This window comes from Arctopsyche grandis, chromosome 10 (genome assembly GCF_051622035.1).
Source record: "Arctopsyche grandis isolate Sample6627 chromosome 10, ASM5162203v2, whole genome shotgun sequence".
NCBI lineage: Eukaryota > Metazoa > Arthropoda > Insecta > Trichoptera > Hydropsychidae > Arctopsyche > Arctopsyche grandis.
The window spans coordinates 11,045,894-11,070,079 of NC_135364.1; the positions used below are offsets into that span (position 1 = coordinate 11,045,894).

General features: G+C 34.4%; 1 protein-coding gene across 1 annotated transcript in view; it reads left to right on the forward strand.

Annotated features, from left to right (window-relative positions):
• Positions 1–24,186, forward strand: part of LOC143918466 (uncharacterized protein CG43867) — a 220,600-nt gene that overhangs the window by 27,756 nt on the left and 168,658 nt on the right. Inside the window, exon 2 of the mRNA XM_077440421.1 lies at positions 7,684–7,752. The gene's annotated coding sequence lies outside the window, so the exon portion shown is untranslated. The remainder of the gene's footprint in view (positions 1–7,683; positions 7,753–24,186) is intronic.

Sequence of the window (24,186 nt, forward strand, 5' to 3'; positions counted from 1 at the left end):
GTATGTTGTGTGCTTTAATGGATTATATTAAGTGGTCTATATTAATCACAAAGATGAAAAACTTGCGCAGATATTCGTGATCAGACGTATGTACTTTTTTTAAGCAATCGGGATCAATTTTTGCATGGTTTTTTGAAATTACAACTTTTTTAGTAGAGGGGAGTAAGCCTCAACCGGATGGAAACGAAACGCTTTAGCCTAGTGAGTCGCAATTCCTACTAGTTGTTTTGGAAAGAGAAACGATAGAACCGATATAAGCCAAGTTCCATTTGGCTTCTATCGTTTCGATGTGAATAAAATATTTTTATTTTACATAGGTTTATTCATAAATTCTTTAAAACAACCCCTCTAGTTTCACCAGTGTACTATACTAATTTTATATGAAGACATTGAATACAACATCTACATACTGTTCTAAATTTATATATTAGAAGTTTTTTTTCTAAATTATAATACTTAACTTTTATCGTGAGTAGCCACACCCAATTTTTTTTGAAATTTTTGGTTATTTGGTACTTTCATTCGATTAGTAACTATTGGTTCGTTTTCTTTTCAATTTACATACAATCGTTGTTAAGATATATTGCCCTGGAAAAACCGGGTATTCTTAGTAAGTTCTTATTTATTAGTGGGGACCTTGTATGTTTCTGTAGAACATGTACGTATGTAGCTTACACGTATGTGTATGTACATACATAAATATACCTGTTTCAATTTTCTTTTGATGTTTATAAAACGATATTTTGACTCGGTCCGAATAAAATAGTACTGTAAATGTGCATTTCATATATGTACACTTTTCCTCAAATTTATTCGATGAACCTCCGAGTGTTCTAAAAATAACTGTGTTGGTATATTCTAAAAAAAACTCATGGCGGAAAGCTCTTAAAACTAAGCCTATTTTAAACTTTTATTTTAGGGAAAGTGGCCGCTTGGCGAATGCAACGAGGCTGGCTATTATGTGAAGTACATTTTTCATTTCATCAGGTTTAGCCAGGAAAGCCAAGAAGAGCTTTGTGGGTATCCTGAGGTCGTTCTATTCCGGAAGAAAATTGCTTTTTTATTGCAACGCTGATGCGTCGAGAGCTGAAAACACCTGCCACCGCTTAAACTTTACTTTGTTATAAGTAATATGATGCTCTTTGCGGGGAAAATGCAGATTTTCTACTCTTTTTGTCAGGATTCCAAAATTTCAAATCCGTTGTAAAAATTTCGTCGTCTCCTTTTTGAATTCGCCAATTTGCATATTACGCATTATACATATATTATTACCACACATGTATGTATGCAGTTGTGTATAGTCATCTACGTTATGCATACGCCGTTAACTGTTTGCTCAGAAATTAACATCAACTCATCAAAATTATCATGTTGTGTTAGGGGTAAATAGCGCTGTACAATGTTTGCGAACCGGTTAGTTCCGAAATAAACTGATATATGCACATACATACTTCTGTACCTAATATGTACCATTGAATTTTAATTGCTGCTCATTTTCATTGTCTGACTTGTATGGTGATATTTTGAATACATTTGAGAGTAAATTTTACACACCTACAAACGTACATTCATGTGCACTAGGGTTACGCAAAAGATTGATCGTGATTTAAATTAATTATAGTTTCTTGTTTTTTTTTCGCTTGATGTACATATGTAACTATCGATAAGCCCTTAAAACAGTGGTGTGATACTAAGTTAGATTTCTGACGTGTGTTAACGTAGCAGTGAAACTATTATAATAAAAAGCTGATATTCACCAGACGTAAATAATTATCATACAATACGATTTATATAGAAAATTAATTTTAATCCATTAACACACAGGTCAAACTGTGGTGTTATCCGATTTCCACAATAAAGGCGTTTAAAAAAAGTCTTTCTATATCCAGTTCTCAACTACTTTTGTACTACGTATTTCTGAATATTCGTGGAAAATTTGTGCTCGAATAATTTTTCATTGGGTCAAATCCATAATAATCTGTACTATTGGGCCTAGAAATGGCCTTATCATAAGCTTTCACTGGCTGTACATAAATGAACAAGTGGACATTTTTTTTGTAATGACAATTATACATATACATAACTGAACAAGTGGACAAGTGACAAATGGATCCATATTTTTAATTTTATTTTTAAATGAATACATGATAAGTGACATGACAGAAATTAACGCAAGGCGAAACGGTTAGATTTATTTTTGTACATAAATAAATACTAACAATTTTTCAAACATAACAATGCATAGAATACAAATAGAGACATCTATGGATAATCAACACATTTTTGAAATATAGATAATTTGCGAGACATACATTATGTGAGTAGCATTTATGAAATTCATAAAATTTGAGATCCTAATAACTCAAATTTGGGAGAAACTGAGTACGAGGATACCGATTAATTGGATCCTTCACAACGATTATGCTAGAAAAATCTGAAAAATCTAACAGGTGTTTTTTAATAATAAATAATAATAATTTACGCATTTGTATTAAGCCAGAGCGAAAAATGTGAATTTTGGATTTATTGGAAAACTCGCGTCGTGTCAAGGTAACGTTACATCCCTAATACCCAAGAGTACATATGTACATGCTCTTCATACTACATACTATTTAATTTGCTATTTTGTTTTCTCAGTAATATTTCATTAGTAATTATTCAAAAACACATTGTTGACGGGTGAAAGTTTATTTAGGACGACATTTAACAACAGGTTTCTGGAAAATTTTCATTTTAAACAATGGATTTCCGGAATGCGTGTATGTAAAAAACGGCCAGGTCACCCCCCCGTATTGTTAGTTGGATTGTTTTAAAATTGGTGGGTAACCCTAGAATATATTACTTATGCATATGTATGTTGAATAATGTGTTTTCATAAGTTAAAATGAAAACTGTTCCTATAGTTACACAAGGCCACTCTCTCTAACTGTACAACCAACTGTTGTTAGGAGAGGCAATTTAGGAGTCGCGTTTGTATTCACAACCTGAATAATTTTCTCTTTAATTATTTTGCGAGAATTATATTTGGATATGGGCTTATGCAAACTGTGTCGACGTTATAGCTTTCAACTTTATCCGATCTTTCGCGTGCTTCGGAGTCGAGCAGCCATGACGATTATCCGAATTTAACGATCCGTTTTACGCGCGCAGTGAGTCGCTCCGTTTGGTCTGCAGCTGACGGTCTCCGGTTCAAATTTCCGCGGAACCCTTTTTTACAACTCCGTCGGTCCACACCGTTGTTTACCAAGTTTTCCCAACCCTCCTCGAAACCACCTCATTACGAAGAACATTTATAAGCTACAGCCAGCCGCCTTATAACACCCGCCCACCGCCGTCATCGCCCCTCAGCCTCCGTACCAACTATTATTAAGAGGGTGAGGACCGGCGCCTCTCTCCAAAACCGCACCGAAAAACATTACGTATACTGTGTATAATTTGATATATCATATTACGTGTCTGAACGTACGTACATGTGTATGTACATATTCGGCTTGGGATATTTTTCAACGATCTATCTGTCTTTCCGTTCTGGTTCGGATGTGGAATTTTCATTTATTTGCGGGATTTAGTCTTGTGCAGTCATCGGTCTGAGTGCGGTTTGATTGGCAGCCAATTTCGCTGCACATTTACTGCATCCGTGCTTTCGCTAAGACGTCTGCTTTAAAACAAACTGCTGTGCATATTCAATGTCTGCACGAGAAGTTGAGTTTCATATGTATATTTTGCGTCTGTGCAAAGTAGATAAGATCGACTGTTCATATGCATAAACATTTTTTATGTATGTACATATGTATGTAATGTGCATATATTCTAATTGAAGATAAAAATTTAATATGGAATATGGGATTAATTCTGTTCTGCGGTCAAGCTTGTGGATTATAATTAATTTGGGTTTCCCTTGTTTGCACATTGCAGCGGTTTATTAATTAATTAATTTGAAAGCTGATATCGCCTGTAAATTTTGTTGTATTTTTATAAATTTGGTTACGTACTGTTGTCGTCATTGGCTCGCGATAGTCGAAAGGAACAACCCTCTCTGGCGTCGGGTGTGTTCCCGGTTTATTTTTGACCCGCGGCTGCATAATTCAGTCGCTATCCCGTTTTACGTCCTGGAGTATATGGCCAGTATACACCAGCCTCTCTCATTCGCGCCATAAAGAGGATACTTATGTATAAAATTTGAATTCAGCGCAGTAAAGCGCTCATTGGTCGACGATATCACATTGACTTTCAGCAGCAGCCAGCCGCATTTTCCTACTGGTGTCTACGACTCCGCTTCCTTTGTGATATAAAAGCTCTTTATTACCAGAAGCGGGTGTTAAACTTATTTCACTCTTTAAAGACGCGATTAAATAACACATTAAATTGAAATGGCTTCCGATTCTATCCACGTGCGTCCGATACACGTAAGTCCACCTGCTCCCGCCTGTCTGTCGTTCAATCTCGGTATATAACTACATACATATGTGCGTATGTACTGTTTGAATCTTATTTATTTTCATTTTAAACGTAGGTATTCAGATGTTTGAAAATCTCTCGCTTTTTTGTTTTTATACCATTGCTGTCTTTTCTTTTATCTGAAAGCTTTGTGGAAAAATGTATTTTTGGCGAAACTCCCTTTATTCAAGCTGTTCTTTGTACCCGCGTGTAAATCCATCGTTTCTTTTAGCTAGTTGCTCAACGTTGTATGCATAGGAACTGTCATTTTCAAGGCGAATTTTCTTTGAACTTTCAAAGGAAAATTTCTTTTTTGTTTTGTGTTGCACAACAATAGGGTTTTAATACTTAAATCAAATTCACGAACAACAAACATACCACATATTATAATTATTCTGTAATATTTGAGGCTTTCCAAATCAGTATTTTTTTCGGTTTTTCTACTTGTAGAAATGTACATAGAAAGGCCAAATAAACGCAAAATAGCACGGAGAAAAAATCCGTAAAAAAAATATTTTTTTGACTTAAAATTCGTTGGACAATTAATTGTAAGTATTTTAAAAGAATAAAAAATGACAATCAATAGGAAAAACATTTGACTTTTGATTCCAATACTCACTTTGAGCACAGCAATACTAGATTTTGAGTTAAACTGTAAAAACTGCGGGTTTTTTTAAACGCTCATATCTCGTAAACGATCGTGAACCAACAAAAATCATTATCATATTCGAATGCAGTGGGTCAAACTTAGTAAAGATTGATTAGTCTCCGCTCTGGTAACTCAAAAACGTGGTTTTTTGTTGCTCAGTGTTATCAGTGTTTGTTACAAATACTGTCATTGAAATTGAAACAAAAAAGTATACGGTGAAAGTATAAAGGTCTATTCATACTAGCACAGCACGAACCGGCAATTGCATGTAAACAGCAGTACAAAAAAATCTTTGTTATATTTTGTACGGACACATTCATGTCTAACGTGGCGTAGACGTAACAGCAAGTTACAGTAGAAGCCGACAAAATCTATTCATAATATTCAGCAGTACATGTCACCGTCAAGCAAGACCGATTCTTTTTGGCCACTGTGGAAATATTCACGCACGAGTGACGTCATAGTAGTGAGTGCACGCGTTTTAATGAAATTACGAATATTTTTGGAGACGTAATATTGTGAGAATATTGACAGCAATATTGCGCCGTACCTTCGCGCTCTGTATATATAAGCCGATTTTGCCTCGAACTTGGTCAAAACGTGCTAAATTCGTGAGGTGCTGAATAGCATGTGTATAAACTATCGTTTACATGAGCTGCCGTGCTGCGTTGTAACTGTGAACTGCTGGTTAGTATGAATAGACCTTAAGTGTTTCTTTCCATGAAAATTTTCCAGCTGTTATTTCACGTTATTTTTACCTTAGAAATTGTACAAAGTTTTATCCGAATGTATATTCGTTGCTTATCTATCTCTATTCCTTTTCTTGCGTCTGACTACCGTGTTCCCTTTCGTGCTCGCTCGCCGCAGCAACATTGTGTTGCTTTGTTGGAAATTAATTCAGTTTAGAAAGTTTAATTACCCACTAATAAAAAGTGTTCTTAACCGTAAATAGCACGAACGGTGAACTTTTTTCACCAGATTACGTACAATCCGCCAACGTAGGAAATTTTCCGTATACATCATTGAATTTTTCCGAATGTGAATCGACCGAGTCCGTTACAAATTAGCGTTTTCTCGGGGAAAATCGATGAAAAGTTGTACGATTTGGTGAGGTAGTGTAGTACTAAGCGGTCGGTCGCTCCATCGCATATTCATGGACAAATCAGTTCTCGCCGTGCAAACTGCTCGACAAACCCGCCGTGATATGGGAAATGTAGAATTTTCTCTTTATACAAGAATTTGACTGTCGTAAAGGAGATTTTTATGGTCGCCGCGGTTTCCACTCTTTCCGTTGCCACTTGCCCCCTTCCGTTTATTTATTTAAGCCAGGTTCTGTGTTTACATGAGCGCTTCTCTAAAACCAGCGTCTGGTAAACTTTGTGTTCTGCTTAAAGGATTCAACAAACACAACTTCGTTTCGTGCATGAAACACCGCGAATTTCACATATTCAATTTTATAATTTCATAAAATTGGAAATCTCCTTTTGTTCATATCCATGCGAGATATTCCATTTCGCAAGAATGGAAAATTCGCATTGGAACGAACGTTCCATTTTGTTTATATTTAATAAAATAATTTGTCGAACGTATTGATTTTATATTGCGTACCATCAAAATAGGTACTTCAAAATATAAGCTTTTCTTACTCCGCGATTAATATTTATTCTTTGTATAATTCATGTTGTCAAACGCAAAAACGTGACATGTTATTCATTATGAAAGTTGCAACATCGTTACAAAGATGTAACATTGGTAGTGTACTTGGGAGAGGTTACATCTATAATCTAAGAACTACACGTTTCAAGTCGTGAAGAAATGTGAAAATATTTATTTTGATTTATTAATGGTTTATTTATGTACGTATTTGTTGGCAAGATAAAGATATAATATAAATTTTTGATCGATCGCCTCCTGATTGAATTTTATTAGTTAGTTTTTTTGAGTTGTTTATTTACAAAATTGTGTTGTATTTGCATATATGTACATATGTATGTATATGTGTATAAATCGTTGTACATGTTCCTTTCCAATCTATCCCAGAGATGTTCATTCAGTTGGATAAATGGACTGTAGATGGACGCAGAAAATGCTAGAATGTCAATGCTAAGAGGAATTAAAAATAAAATTCTAGCATTTGAAAGATGGTTATATGAATGTATTATTATATTTGAATTAGTTTTCATTCAACAGCTCGTGCAAATGCGTCATGATATTGATGTTATAATATTATGACCTTAGCATATGTATAAGTAGTTGGTAGTTTTATTTTTCAAATCGATTTCAAAGGATTTAATAAAATGAGTCGTACTATGCATTTGGAAGCACATACCATTATGTATGTCTTACTTTTAAACTTTTCCATTTTAAACGCTAAAACTGCTGAATTGCATTTTCCGCTCTTTTATTGCGAGGAAATCTCGTAACATTAACTACATACAAATACAAACTTTTTATGTGCACTTTTATTGGAAACTATTACTAGGTACTAATTTGTATACTTCTGTTTTAATTGTGCCCAAGTTTCGAATATGCATAGAAATGATTCGTATTTTTAAATAAGAAGCATATTTGTAACTTTTATTTTTTATTTGTTTCAGATATCGGACTTAATCAAGATTTGAATTTGTACTCATATGCAACTTCGACTTAGACATAAAATAGTTAAGGTGAGAGACTTGCTAATTTCTTCGCCGAATTAACGAGACTTTATAAGTATCGGATCATTTTGGAATATTTTAATATTTCTAAAACGCAAAGTTATACATAGGAAGAGAGCCACCTGTTTGAGTTTTCCAACATCCACTGCTCATCTTCGCTCGTGAGTAACTTGCTTGAATACAAAGCAGCTGTTTCGGTATAATGTCTCAGTAGAAAATGTTCTGGTATATCAAAGATGAAAATTTTCACCGTGGTAACTACCATGGTTTACGGTGTTTGTATGCAGTTTCTCGTGAAACTAAATCAAAACTACATTCAAATTATGTGTAGTTTTTTTTATATTTACTTTTTAGTTATACTATTTTAATAACAATTCAGCGTTGGTATTGTATTTCATGGAACTGTAGCAGTATTGCTGATCCTACCAATTGTGCAACTGAATCCTTCTCCTTTAGTCGGTCGGTATTGTTTTAAAGAATTCTTTATCCACGTACTTAAAATACACTTAGCTTTTCTCGGTGCGCGCAGTCAGCCTTAATCTCTTAAGCCCACACGCTGAGCAAGCACCGTAAACTTACCCGACTAAGAAAAAATATTAAGAAAGTTCGAATAATGTATTTACCCTTTTAAACCGTGTGTGTGAAATGCTTCAAATCATATAAATTTTTTTAAATCTGTATTTATGCTGCGTAGGTAGTTTTCACGCTATTAAATAGCCTCACAGGGAACTCTCATATTGCGAAATATCGTGTTTATATCTTTCGAGACGTAAAAATAGAGTCGTATCTCGTGTTTTTGAAATTGTCTTCGAGCAGTTTTCCAAACGTTTTATTGCGAACTCTGCCCCTTTCTGTTGTATTACACACATCTCCGGCTTGCGTATGGATCGATCCGGATACGTTTGTGTGTGCATTCGTTGCATTTTCAAACAGGTACAATATGCAATAAATTGTAAAAGTTTCACGTCCACACAATAACCACTTCGTCGATTGCCGGCTACCACAACGATACCGTTCCACAATTGTTACTGTTACTAAGCCACAACAAATCGAAAGAAAACTTTCATTGACCATTTGCTGAAACGTGTACGATTCAATTTGATTCAGATAGCGTGTACCTATTTGTCGACAACGAGAAAACGTTCGATTTTATAGAATATTTTGATGAATAGCTAATAACCAGTTGAGTGTTGGCAATCGCAATAGTTGTATTTGCCAACGTTACTCTTTTAGCTAAATCGGTTGAATGCGCTTCGCGTGGGCAAACCAGTGCATTTTTTCAACAAGAAATATACCGTGCAATCGTATAGTTCAGGGATACCCGTAAGGTTAATATAAATCTACCGATAGATTGACAGTTAACATTTGCGTGAAGATTCAATGTTTCGATTGACAAATGTTATTATATTGAGCGACAGCGTAGCTCACTGGTAGAGCTATTGTTTACCAGTAGAGAGGGTGTGGGTTCAAGTCTCGGCCAAATATGCTGCTTTTGAGATTTTAGTTGTTATTAAAAACACAAATCGACCATCTCCTGTTAGAATTTTCCGATTTTTCTAGCTTAATTATTTTGATAGATCTAATAAATCGGTATCCTCTCCTCTCCAATTTCTCACAAATTCTAGTTTCTGGCATCTCGAATTTGCAGATTATCAAAAATATGCGTCCTAAATATGTGTTTATTGTACCAGTTTGCCCATAGATGTCTCTACTGTATTCTATATTTTTATTGTTAGTACTTGTGTACAAAATAATCTTATCGTATGTATCGCCTTGGGGTTATTCCTGTAATGGCACCTATGATAGAAATGTATGTAAAAAGAAAAATAAAATTAAAAAAAAAAAACACAGCTACATACATACAACGTATGTATGTACATATGTACTACATATGTGATGACGACATTGGGGGTTGACCGGCCGAGTCGCTCATATTGCCTGTACATGCAAATATGAAACTAAAGTTTCCCCACTATATACATATGTACATACATCACTGCGCGTATCGACGTATGAGACGATAGATTTTTTTTATTTTTTCGATAACATATTGAAAAAAAAATGCATAACGTCAACCGCTTTGTTTGTGTCGTAAGCATTTTTTTTTATATGAGTATGCTTGGATTTTATTAATTGACAGTATAATCGATTGCACGAATGCGTGACCCAGGCCATTAGACAATAAATAATATAATGTTTTTTTATTGTATGGATATAATTTTTGTCATATCTATCAATAGATAAACATTGAAATACTTGAAAAAAGTATATATTGTAGATTTGTCACAGATCATAATCGACTCAAAACAGTGAAAAACCTTGGTATTCAAGGTTGATAGATTCCACTGGTGTGTGTGTACAGCGATTTGTCTCTGGTTGAAGGCAATTTTTAGAACAATGTGTCGCGTGAACCGTAATGGGTGCTATCGGATGTTTTCAGCGCGAAGATATCGCCTTATCGCGGACAAAAAGGGGGAGAGAAGGCTGTGCGGCAAATCGGTATTGAAAAAAATCCCTTTTTTGCAGTCACCCTCGTTAACCGTGACGTGTTTGTGACGAAAAACTCCCATCATTTATCAAGTGCGAACCCTTTTTTCGTGGTGCCATTTAGTAAGTGTGGCCGCGCACGATGCGGGCGATCAATGCCTTCCTTTCCCTTTTTCCTGCTTATACTCGTATGCGCCCAGCTCTACGCCCGTCATTCTCAAAATCCTATTAGTTTCATTCTTGCGACAGCTGCTGAACTTAGCCGTTATATTATATTCGTAATAAATGGCTTTTCGCGTTTTATGTTACGTGTTTGTTTCATATTGGAATTCAAACGCAGTGGAGGAATTATTTTCTAGCTCAAATTTGGGCTTAATATGTATGTAATAATACATAATATGTAGTAGGTGTTGATTTATTGATTTATCATAATTGAATTCAGTACCTAAATTTATTCAAGCCTTAATTTTTACTTAATGTTTATTATCTTTTTTATCATGTTAAGCTCGTTCTATATACATTTATAGTACATTATGAATTTCATATATGTATTCAAGTGGAAGAATAGTAAGACATTTAAATATTCGACTGATTTCTTACGTTTACGTTTTTAATTCCGTTTTCTTGAATTTCAATAACATACTATCCATTAACATACTATAATTCCATGTATAATTAAATGTAGATATTAAATATAAAACGTATTTCATTTAGTTTCATTTCAGTGCGAAATAATTATCTTCAATTATACGGGTATACATCGCCCGCGGAATTTTAACCCCGTTCAACCTCTCTCCCGTGGAGAAATGGCCCGTGAAAATTAAACAAGTTTCCGTCTGCGATAATTGAATATGTGCATTATATGTAATCTTATTAAATTATTTCGGCTAACCCCATCATTTCGAATACAATTCGGACTGCTTTCCGCATTTGCGGCGCGAGCGGTGTTTAGGCCGAATGGGCTTTTTGTACCCCGTGCTTTTGTAATATTCCTCCCCTTCTACCGGGCATGGCAGCCAACCGCTTTGAAGAGTTACTTGAGGGTTAATTTAGCTGAAAATTAAGTGGATACACAACAGAAGGCTTGCGTTATCTAGCGAACGCCCTCGTCACGCATCTTACCCCAACCTTTTTCCATATTTTAGCTGCAGCCCTCTCAGGGACCTCAACGCATGACCGAGATAATAGCACCGGAATAAATACCCTTGCCTTAAACGCAAAAAAGTACATATATCGCTCACACACTCCGGAAGTAATCTTTCCTATTTAAACATTGTATCTATTATGTCGGCACGAAAATGTTGATTAGTCCTTGTGGTATCGTAAACGTTCTCCTTTCATTTGAATGGTTTATATTTTGTTCGAAACACGCTTATAACACTTCAGGAAGATCTCCCTACATACATACATATGTGTATTATATTCACACACGTCCGTGTTGAATTCAAGTCTCAATTGTTCGTATTGTTCGTACGTATTACATAGATGTGTACGTATATGTATGTATGTAATACAACGTGTGCGTGCGTCTTATTTTTCATTGTGAATTTAATCTCTCTAATTGTTGAAAGCTGTACGTGTGGGATTCAGGTGCGAGTAGGTGTGAATGACACACGTGTGCCTTTAATAGATGTAAACGCGCTCTCTCAAAATGAAGGTGTGACAGGCCATTTTGCTGAAAGCACTCCACTTGCGTGTTCATCTCCGTTTTGAGATGTGACAGCCGATGTGTTATTGCTCTTCCAGGACTCCTGAATCCTGGAAGAGCAATAACACATCGGCCAGGACTCCTGAATCCAGAATCCTGAAACAACTGAGGAGCTGTTGAAGGTTGAATACTGGCACTTGAAACGCGACCCCTTTCACGACGATGCTCATCTAATTTGGCGCAAGACAATTAAAAAAAGCAATAAAATATTCTAAAATAAATTTTGAGTCGAGTAGTAACTAAAGCTTGAAGTTGGAGTAATCGATTCAACAACTCTAGTTTATCGGGAATCGTATCAATTCATGTCCTATACTTTTTCGTCTTTCAGATGTGGCTTTTAGATTGTACATATACACATACATGTGTATATACTCACTTTATTTATTTTCTTTTATCTCGATCGATTAATTTTCACGGTTTTCTTATCGTTTCCGCGCGAGATTATTCTGTCACGGTGCCCTCCCCTCCCTCCACACATCACTGAATATTGTAGCCTCCCTCGCGAACCTTATCCGTTAACTTCTTTCTTCGCGTAAGTGGAAAATCTACTTTCGCCACTCGATGGTGGCCATTTCCTTGCGAGGAAAATTCGTCGTTCGGGAAAATTGTGCACGGCGTTCAAAAATAATTTGATAACACGCGATACGCTCGTTTTTCGTCATCACCGTTTTCCGCATTTCTTTCGACATAATGTATGCGCGAAATGCATGAAAACATATTTTTTTTTACGATTTTGCATTACATTTCATTTATCAAAGCACTTTCAATTAAGAATTATTGTATTTTTATGTTAAAATTCATATTTAAATTACTTGCCCTAAATTTATAAATAATACACACACTCTTACGATCAATAGTGTGGTTGGAAAAGTCTAGGCAGCCACTGTATAAATGCAGACACTATCTGAAAACCCTGTGGAAATGCACCCTTAAATATGCCTACTTGTGAATGTTGTCACGTTTTTCCTCCCTGATATGTTGGCAAGCTTAGAAAGATTGTTTATTCCTTTCATTGTACCTACCTGCGAAATTTGATATTTTCAATATTGTTTTATATTCCTATATATAAAGTTTTTTTTGCTGTATTTATCAATGCTTTTGTGGTTGTTTTAAAAACCCTTTGTTAATGGCGGTGACAGTTGCTGGTGTATTTTCTTTTGTAGCTTTTTTCCTTGATATACAATGTAAATTGTTTGGTGGTGTTCGTTTAATTTTACCCGCTTTTAATCGATATCGTTCGTTTTCGGTACGGCTTGGTTTCAGTTTTGTTTATTCGTTCAGCTCGTTTCAGCCATTCGTTTGCTTCTGCACTATAGCTACGTGTCGTTGCATTATCACACCCGTTCGTGTCGTTGCATTATCACACCCGTTCGTGTCGTTACTTTCCCATATGTATTTAAATGTTTGGGATTTTTTTTTGTTATAATTTTTCGTGTTCCCAGAAAACTAGATCGCTTTATTGTTGTTTGCTATCGTGCCTTTAATCGTGTACGCTGCCTCATATTGAATAAATTTACATTTCATTTTCTCCCTTTAATCAGTGTGTATTTTTTGATAGCATACCCGCTTTGCTTCCACTAATTAATAATAAAATACCGACAATTTACATTTCATACATGAACAAATTTTGGCACGATTTCCCGTCATGTAAAATATGTTCGTTAGCATGTCTTTTAAATAAGCAAATTTTAACTTCTATCGTTTTTGTTTAAATTTGGAGATTTTTACGCATTTATATTTAAAGTGAATTTTCGTTGAATAAATTTAATTTCAGTTTTTGGTCGTTTGTCGTCTCACCGCGGTCGGTCGTTAACAATATGTTCGCAATTTGTTATGCAGTGCATTACACGAGCTGCACGTATACAACACAGTAGTCGAATGAATTATAACCGGTGCCATTAATATCGTTATTATTGCCATTGTATTAGCCGCACTTGCCGTAACACTGTTTATGATATACAACCAGGCTGCTGAATTTGCTCCTAACATACCAGAAGTGCAGTGTTTGCGGTGCAACCAGCTGCAATGTGGACCCAAAACCCAAACACACCGTTGCAAAAGCGAATATCAATCCTCGAATCTCGTATTATAATATTCTTAATGTTATATGATTATTATCTATGTTTAAGTACATGTAATTAAGAGCTCTATACGACACTGATCATGTGATTTTGATTAGATTATTGTTAATCCGATTAATCAAACTGGTTTTTTGTATCTATCGTGCTTACATGTAATATTACTTTGATTAATGACATTAATGGTAATGAATACATGTTTAGTTTATTATTATAACATACATAATAATAAATGCGCGTATTTTTATTCATCTGATTTTTATATGAGGAATTGAAATGACAGTATGCAGGCGACATATTGACGGTAGCTGTGGTATGCATAAGAAAGTCGATATTAATCAGATTATTTATTAAATCGTTTAATCATCATTTACAGCCATTCATCATCCACTGCTGGATGAAGGCCTCTCCAAAACGCATCCAATCGTCTTTGTTTTGCGCAACAATTATCCATTTCATCTCACACATTTTCATCTCACCATTTCATCTACCCATCTTCCTTTTACTCTTTTACAATCTCTCGGGTGCCATTCTAGCACTTCTTTTGTCCACCTTTCGTTCATTCTTCTAGCTACGTGACCCGCCCATTGCCATTTCAATATTTTCACTTTCTCCACTGCCCTTGTTATACTTCTTACCCACGTATTTTGCTTCGTTATGCCGAGCATACAGCGTTTAATCCTACTTTGAGTGCATTGGACTTTGTATAGTATCTTGGTTTTACATACATACGTTATAAATGTTCAAGTTTAACATCCACACGTCACTGGCAAAATACATTGATCGCAGATTTTTTTTCTTCATGCAAAGTTGCATTTTTGATTAAAAACGGCGAACATGCGTACAAACGAACTCCATTCTAATTTCATATATATTTTTAAATTCGTCTAATAAAGCTTAATAAATAGTTAGCTTGGTGACATACGAGCTAGTTAGTCAGTCGTTTTGCAGTATTGTTAGACGAAAAGTGTATTTAAATGATGTTCACAAAGTAAATGTGCAAGACACTAACAACAGTGTAATAAATTATCCTTGTTTTGTGAAACAGAAACTCTAGTATTTTAATTTTTACAAAAAATCCGGAAATCCTAATTTTATGTCTGCGATTTTTTACTTTGTTTATTTCAAGGTTGTGATTTCTTGCCAATCACCGATGTTAATTAATCTATTTATAATACATAGATATGTACATACGTACGTAGTAATTGTGTAGTAGAATTTTTTAAAATTAAAAACATACAAGAGCAAAATTTTGTACATAAAGAATATTTTTTTATTACATAGTTTGACTTCGTAGTTTGGAAACAATCGTTACTCCATTCGTAGAGTGAATTGGTCACTACGATGCTCAGTCGACCAGTTGCCTTTCAGCTGAAAACAAACAGGGGCGTGCATGGTTCACGTTGCCTCAGGGAACCATTCGCTTGTTCGCCAGCACGTCTTATTTATTTATGTGCCACTTCAACACAGATACCATCTTGCTTTATGGTTGCACAAAGTGCGCCACTTGCACTCTTCTTGCGTGACAACTGCTTCTCGCACAACAAAGATACACTTACATACATGCATATGTACGTAAAATCCCCCATATGTACGTGAAATCGACATCAAATTCGAATTTATGTATATAGCTGTAATTAATTTACGCGTTTAAGTTTTCGGCCTCAGCTCGAAAGAAGCCAAGAGAGGATCACTCGCTTTCGGTTTGATTTATGTTGCGGTTTGGAATTGCGTGACCGAAACAGGTGATGGCCGACCATTTTTTGTACCGAAACACATTATCGGTTTGGCTCACTGAAATATTGGTAAAGTTTTGATATCGCGTCGACCGGAACCGTCGCGACGCCCGCTTTATGACGCTCTGATTAATGCCTTCCCCGCCCACACATGGTCCCAAAACATTTTTTCTCTGCAGGCAAATCTAGGCTTTTCCTCGATTTTTCCGCTGTGAAAAACCGTCGTGGGACTGATTCGCAATAGACATTTGAAATTTCCTTGCTAAAGTATCCTTTGGTGTGTTGTGTAAATTTAACTGTACGTATGTGTTTATGTATTGTGTATTGTATATTGTGTTTATGTATTTTAAAAACAGAAATAAACAGGATTACAACGTATATAACACTGACACAAATATATCTACATATATACAATTTGTAGAAGTTAGAAAAATCATCAAATATAAATTTAAAGTAAGGCAAGGCACAAAAAAAGGATCAATATGAGGGGGAATATTGTTAAAATAAGAGCAAGCTACATACATACATATATAAAAATGAATTACAGGAATAGTTGGTAGAACAGGGATTAATGTGAAAAAATGCAGAATTACGGAAGGATCTGATTGGACATTAGAATAGGATCTTACTTAATAAATAAGGGCTATCAATTATATTATTCAAAAGCTTAAATAAAAAAACATAAATCATAAATATTCTTTCTGGATTGCGAGGAAACAAAAAGATCGTTGAGAAGAAATCTGGAATTGCAGTAGGAATATAATGTTTTATTTATGTGTTTTAAATTATTAACATATACGTGATAGAAAGGAATCCAAACAGTACCTGCGAGCAAATTCCAAATGACTTCTTAGAAATGAATTTCAAAAGCAATGAAAGAGTACTATGGGATTTAAAGAGCTTGGATTGTCTAAAAATGGAACTCAAATTTCTTTTAGGTCATCGTATTTAAGTTTAAAAAGTCACCAACGATTTTTATCGATGTTAACTAAAAACTTACCTAAAACATTTACATGTTAGGAAAAAACCTACATACAGTTAATATTTATATTATATTTGTATAATTATTATATGTGCTAGAAACAATATAATAAATACATAAAGTTTTGCCTTAGCGAAATTGAACGTTTAACGTTAATATTGGAAGTCATGTGCCTTACTTAATTAAAGGTAGTTCTTTGTTTTATGGAGGGTTGAATTCTTGTTGTTTTTTTTAGACTTTGATTAAATTTTCTGAGGGAATAACTTCTTCTCGCAGCCATAAAAATGTATGAGGAAATGTAAAAATGTGAACGGTAAAAAGTTTTAATTATATATTTTTTAACTCTATCTACGTTACCTAGCGTCCTTTTCACGTGTCAGATCAATTTTTTACTCGAAAATCTCGTTGATAAATTTTTAATTAATTTTCGCGATTTCGGAACGAAGTTTATGTAACCGGATAAATTCTAGATCGTTATTTATTATGTTGGAGGGAGTTGGGCACGGAGATATCAATTTGAGAAATTCGCGAGGCGCGACTTAATTTGTAAATTCCTTTTCTTTGATTTATCGCGCTCATCACTCGCAAGATTTTCAATAACGGGGCCAAAACTCTCCAACCGAGAGTGCAAATATTTTACTAATCCGTTTTCGTTTTAATTACGCGAACAATGTAAAAATTAACAAGTTTATCTTGTCCCCTAGGGGTTGAGCCTTTTCATCTGGTTTCAGCCAGGTAGTTTCTTGTTACCGAGCAAAAGTTGCTCGAAGCAATTTCGTATTTTGATACCTGGGGACTTGATAAGATGTTGACGCTTGATTTAATGCTGTGCGGAACCTTTTTTCCCCGGGTTCGTTCGTGGGCGTTCCGGAATATTTTCGTTCGTTTCCGGTACACTTCTCACACAGCAGCTATTTCATGGATTCGTATTCTATTCCACAATAACGCATTTATTCATATAAATAAATGGATGTTTATTTATTTTGAAAAATGTTCACGTTTATTGATTTCAAATATGAAGAGTAATTTACCACTGGCTTGCCGGAGGGGGTTGGTTGTTAATATTACTTTTCTGAAGCTTCTCGCGTCTCCCCCTGTACCCGGTTAGATCTTCAGCCTCCCCTAAGGACGTGTTATTAAGTTAAAATTGATTTCTGGCATGTAGCACACTCTTCAAAAGATGCGCAGTAGAAGAAAGCTAATATTTGTTGCTGAACTCGCTTAATATACTTTTCTTTGTAGAGTTGTTGGAACGAGAGTTTCATCATTTCTGCGATGGAGAGGGTCCAATATTCGCGGAGGCTGAATAGGAACTGATATTTTCCACCTTTTTTATTATCAAACTTATTTTTTTCTTTGACGGCAAAATGCGTTTATAATTCTATCTCCATTCGAAAATAAGTTAAGAAACATTTTCTTCTTATTTTATATATTTAGAAATATGAGCTTTTTTGATGTGTATTATGTATTATATATTATTTTTTATTAGAACTGTCTTACATTACAACCTTTTACGATTAATAAGTACGTCCATTTGAATTCCCAAAATGGTAATTTGAAATTTATTTATTACGGTAATCCCTTAATTCATTTATGTAATGACTCGTACTGTTGGGCTTTTCATTGTAACATATCGTCCTTTTACACGAACATGTTTTATTTTCATTTGAAACTACATATACATACATATATGAATATATTGTATTATAAATACATATTTATGTTGCTTATAATGTGTCCATGACTATATCGTATACAATGCATATTGAATATTAAAGGTAAAATAAATAAAAAGAAATGCTAGCGTTAATGTGGTTTTCTGCAAGGTTCGTATTAAGAAACAAAGACCGTAGAAGTCGTAAGATAAGTGGTGCACCCTGGGGGTGGATATCTTCAGAGCATCTTCAATTTTCTGCAGCCACTGGTTTATGACCGAAGCGTGCGGCGCTTTGAACAAGTGCTTTCGAACTGATATTTCGACAAATAAATAACACAAATATCTATATACATACATACGTATCATGACTACATATCCGATTTGAACGGTTCGTTTCACCATAGGAAAAATTCATCATTCGACTACCCTTTTTTATTATTATTTAATTTTGAATTTTTCTCGTACGGTGCGCAGTGCGGCAGAAACCTCGGATCCGGATTTAAACTCAATGCTAAAATACCCAAGAGACTTTAACTGCATTTTGTTGGGCCGCTGTTTACACTTTATCTCCTTTATTTTATGTATTTGCAACTCTGCGTTGTTTCGTATATGCAAGTGTGTTCCCTAAAACACGTACTATAAGCGTACCTAACTGTAGCACATACACATTCTGCAATTTGTCTAAGATTATCTCTAAATCTTAACTCACTGTTATTTGAAAACATTAATGAATAAAAGTTTATCTTAAGCTTACTTATTTTTTTCTCAAAGCGTTTTATTGAAGGGCTCTTAATATTAAAAATAATTGCAAATAGATACCAAATTTGAATAATCAATCAAATGTTTATTCCGTTTGCTGAAATGAATAGTTTTTATATTGTATTTGTTTTTTATTCCAATTTTACTTCGGTATGTTAATTTAAATAGATTGAACGGCTATATCTCATTGGGTATTTCGTTGTCTCGGCGATTTCTTTCGTCTGCGTGTTTATTTTTGAAATATGTGTAGCCGAGTTAAGTAAAGGGTATATAATATACATACATATGAACATATACACATGGATCTACATTTCCAGGACCGAAGAGGGTTTTCCTTTTTTCCCCGGCTGTATTTTCGATGTCTCGACATAGCGGTAGCGATAAAAAGAAACGAGTAGACTCGCCGCGTTCACCGCGAACATACGCTTATGAAAAATAAAAGTACCCGCTTCCTGTGTACGATTTTCCCATTTTTCCTCGCCGAATGTTCCGAATTGTTGTTTTCCTCGCACATACTTACTGTATTTTCATGCCTCGATACCGATGTTTTTACTTTATTTCACTTGTATAACGATCGTGTGCATTTTTTCTTTATTTTTGCAAAGAAAAACATTTTTTGCTATTCTATTTGCAAACTCTCATCACTATCAATAACAATAACATTTTGGAACGATAGTTGAAAAATTATCTTCGTCTTGAAAATATTATTTCATCATACAATAAAAGGTTTTTCATATAAGCTGCTTGTTATTTTTCCATTTACAATGCCAGTCTATTTTTATTTTGCGCTTTCATCATATGTTTGTGCGAAAATAGCGCTATTCATATAAGTGCCACGGGGCACTTAAAACGAACAATTTTTATCTGAGAAGTATTTGTGTGTAATGCAAAATGATTGGTAGTTTTTATTAAAATTATAAATATAGTTTTATTAATAGTTCGCACGTATTGATTCCGTGTTTCTGTAATTATATACATTTGAAATTAATCATGCAAAAGTATTTAGTTAAGTTCTTGTATTGGATCATATGTAAATGTAATTTAATTTGACTTTTTGATTTATTTAAAAATATAAGCAATCAGCATTTCAATGTACGTAACATTGATAGCAAAATAGTTTCTAAATATTACAAAAATGAAATAAAATAAAAAAAATTAAGAAAACCATTGAACAGCCTTATATACGAGATATATGCATGTGTGTACATACATACAAACATACATATGTTTGTATACATACTGGAAAAAATGACCAAATAATAGAAATTGGAAGCAAAAAGTGCATCGACAAAATGGATCAATATTGGGGGAAAATTGTTAAGTTAAGAGCAAAATCTACATATGTATAAATATATATCTATGTATATATAGGAATTAAAGGAATATATAGTTTGTAGAATAGGGATTAATGTGAAATAATGAAGGATTACGGTGGGATCTGATTGGACATTGGAATAGGATTTTACTTAATAAATAATGACTATCAATTATATAATTCAAAAGCTGAAACAAAAAACATAAATCATAAATTTTTCCCCTAGATTGTAAGCAAACTAAACGATAATTGCGAAGACATGTGGAATTGCAGTAGCAAGAAATCGAATTAATTGAAAATTGCAGTTATCGAATTAATGAAGTACATTCTAATAAATGTTACTTATTTTATTATCATGAAATGAAGAAAATGTGGGTTGAGGATTGATGCTGGGATGTGAAGGATATTAATTGATAGAATTGCCGACAAATGCCAAGTTGATAGTGCCCAATCGAATTAATGGATTTATTCTCCTCACACGCCTTCTGAAATAAATTACGATCTATATCTTTGCGTTTTTTCCCATCGTTAAATATTATATGTAACGCACAATTTTATCGTTTTTTTTCTTTCATCTAAATCTATACGTAGGTTGGGGTATGTATTACATTTTTATCTGCTGAAGCGGTAGGAGTGTCATTTATTAGAGCTGATATACGATTGGATGTAACGTCAGAATCGGCAAGTTTTTATGGTTGCCGGTACGTCCCTTACGCGGTTTTAGTGTAAATGGCATTGTTATTTCATCGGTTATCTGCTCAGTTGATGGAGTCTGGGGTCCAACCGGCGCAATGTCCGATTCTGCACATCATAAATCGTCTTCGAACACCCACTATATGGCACTAAACGCCACACTTTCATCACTTGTGTTGTATCTTATTTGTTTTAAGGTCGTTTCACGAGAATGTTTTGCCTGCAAAAAAATCGGAAACTATAAAACGACTATCGAAAAGTTTTCGACGTCTGAAAAACTCGTATGAAAATAGACCATGCGACAATATACTACAATAGATAACTTTTACGTTCATATGTACTATATATGTAGTGTATATTGATGGAAATTTGATGGGACCACAAGGGTTTATGTTATTTTAAGATGACGATGCTTACACTTTGGGTTTTACGACTTGCGATGTGACTCGCGTTATCATAGAAGAAAGTCTATAATTTCATGGAAGTTAAACGAGATTGCATTAGGTATATGGACGTCTAAAGCTCTGAAGGTGCAAATGTTTAGACTTAACGATGAAGATATTCATCTTTATTATTATTACCAAATCGTATCATTTCATGTTTGAATTATAATTAGCTATATGTATGTATATGTACATATGTATATACGTACGTATCGTTCAATTTCAACGACATACGATGAATGTTCATAAGTATGCATATTACAATTTAATGCTATTATACAGGTTTATCACTCCAAATTCAAATTTTACAAATCAAATTCAATATTTTTCATTTCAAATTAAATATTTCAAAAATTGAATCAAACAATTGGATAGTTTTTTAATAAATTTATTTTCATGTTTACATGTAATCATTATTATGAAATTTGGGAAAATACATAAAACAGGATAAAGAGAACATTAAATATTACGAATAATATTAATAATACTTGTTAATATTGTTAGTTAGTTAATATAGTTAGAAAATTTATTAAAGAACTATCAATTGTTTTATTTAATTTGAAATGAAAAATATTTAATTTGAGATGCAAAATATTTAATTTGAAATGAAAAATATTGTATTTGATTTGTAAAATATTTTGAATTTGGAGTGAAAAATACATCGAATCGCTATGTCATAATTTAATCGTTGACGCTAGTTTATCTTCGACACATTTACGGGAGGGGTTTGTTCAAATTGTTTGTTTAATTTAATTTAATTGTATACATACATTTATACCTTGACAGGTTGCTCCAAGGCGACACCTATCGTCAATGTTTTTCTGAATATTATAGTACAATTATTATTATAGATATAAAGTCATTTATCGACAATTTCATGATGCTAGAATCCCGAATTTGCGAGAAACTCAAGGGAAGAGTAGGATGCCGATTTATAGTATCCGTCACAACAATTAATCTTGATAATCGGCAACTCAAGTAGTAGACTGTCGAGTTGCATATTAGAAAAATACACCGGCATGGTAGCCTTTTGGCCTCGGGTTCTTAATTGCAAAGAAATTGTGCAACTCTAACACCGCGCTTTATCATGTATCATGTTTTCATCACTTTATTCTTATAACTTCTTACTTTTTTTGTATATAAAATTTTTGTTTTACGATAGATTGTATGTATGTATGTAGATTCCTACAGTATATACATATGCACATTATGTATATTCTAAAGTGAAACAAGCGTTGCGTATGATAATCGTCAAAGTGTGAACAAATGTGATTTATGAGAAAAGGTGGGCGTGCCGACGCGCCCTGTCACAACGACAGATCACAATAGGAAACCGGCGAGTTTCCCGCCAAAATGAAAACCTTCCACTCGAATGGGGTCCGTGTCTCCACCTTACGGCGGCACAGGGCCGTACAGGGGTTCGGAGGTGTTCCGCAATCGACCCTCTCCCGCCCCGCTTTCGACTACGTGATTTATAAAAACACTTCGATTTCTGGCAAGTCACCCCCACGCGCGCGCACACCCTGATCTCAATATCCGTTATTATTAAGTTGAGCCGACACGGATACTTGCTTGTGACAGCGCTGCCACACCCGTCCATTTATCAAAACGCTCCAAGTGAAAAGTTTCGCCCGATTCGTGCCGTATCGATCTCGGATCCCCCGTGCCAGAGAATCGGGAGGCTTTGTGTAGAGTTATCACCGTTTTGGCACCGCGAGACGCTTTGATCCCAGCAACCGTAGACGGGTGCATAAGAAACACTCTCTCTACCCCCCCTTTTTCGAATTCATCAACTTTGAAAATGGTATTTGTGATATGGAAACACTCGTATCTAATGTCCTCTTCGTATCTCCCAAATCCACTATTTATGTAAAGGCAAAAAAATAGATGATACAGCTAGTTTTTGATCAAATCGTATTTTAAGAGTCGTTTGTTTTATATGTATATACAAATGTATGTACATACAAATTTCGCGTGAAGTATCTTTGAACTTAGGTGTCCGTTTGATCTCAAAATACACTTTTCTTTTTATATGAATTGTTTTGAAAGCATGAAGAATTTCAGGGGTGAAAGATTGAGATGGCAGCGTTAGCCTGAAAGTTTTGGTTGAATTGAGTAGGAATTTATAAAATTACTATTGTTATGAACCGAAGTCGGAACTGAAGTGGATTTCCTAAGTTGAGTCGTAATAATATTGATTGTTTTTGCCTTACATGAATGAATTAAATTTTAAATTCGATGAAGAAGAAGTATTTTTAAAACACCTGCATAACTTGAAAACTACTATTTTGCATTATTTTCCGAAAAACTAGTTAAGGACGATTTCTGTATTCGGAATTAATTTTCTGTGACAGCTAAACCAGTAGGATTAAGCGCAAGTAATTATGAAAATCTAATTGATTTATTCAGTGACTCTAATTTGAAACAAAAATACATACATATGTACGACAGTATGACAAAACTTGCTATTATTGTTTTACTTCCGTTTTCTATATCGTACTTATACGAAGCAGGATTTTCTTATTATGTTGCAACAAAGTCAAACGGCAAAAAAAGGCTTCACACCACCTACCAGATATAAGAAT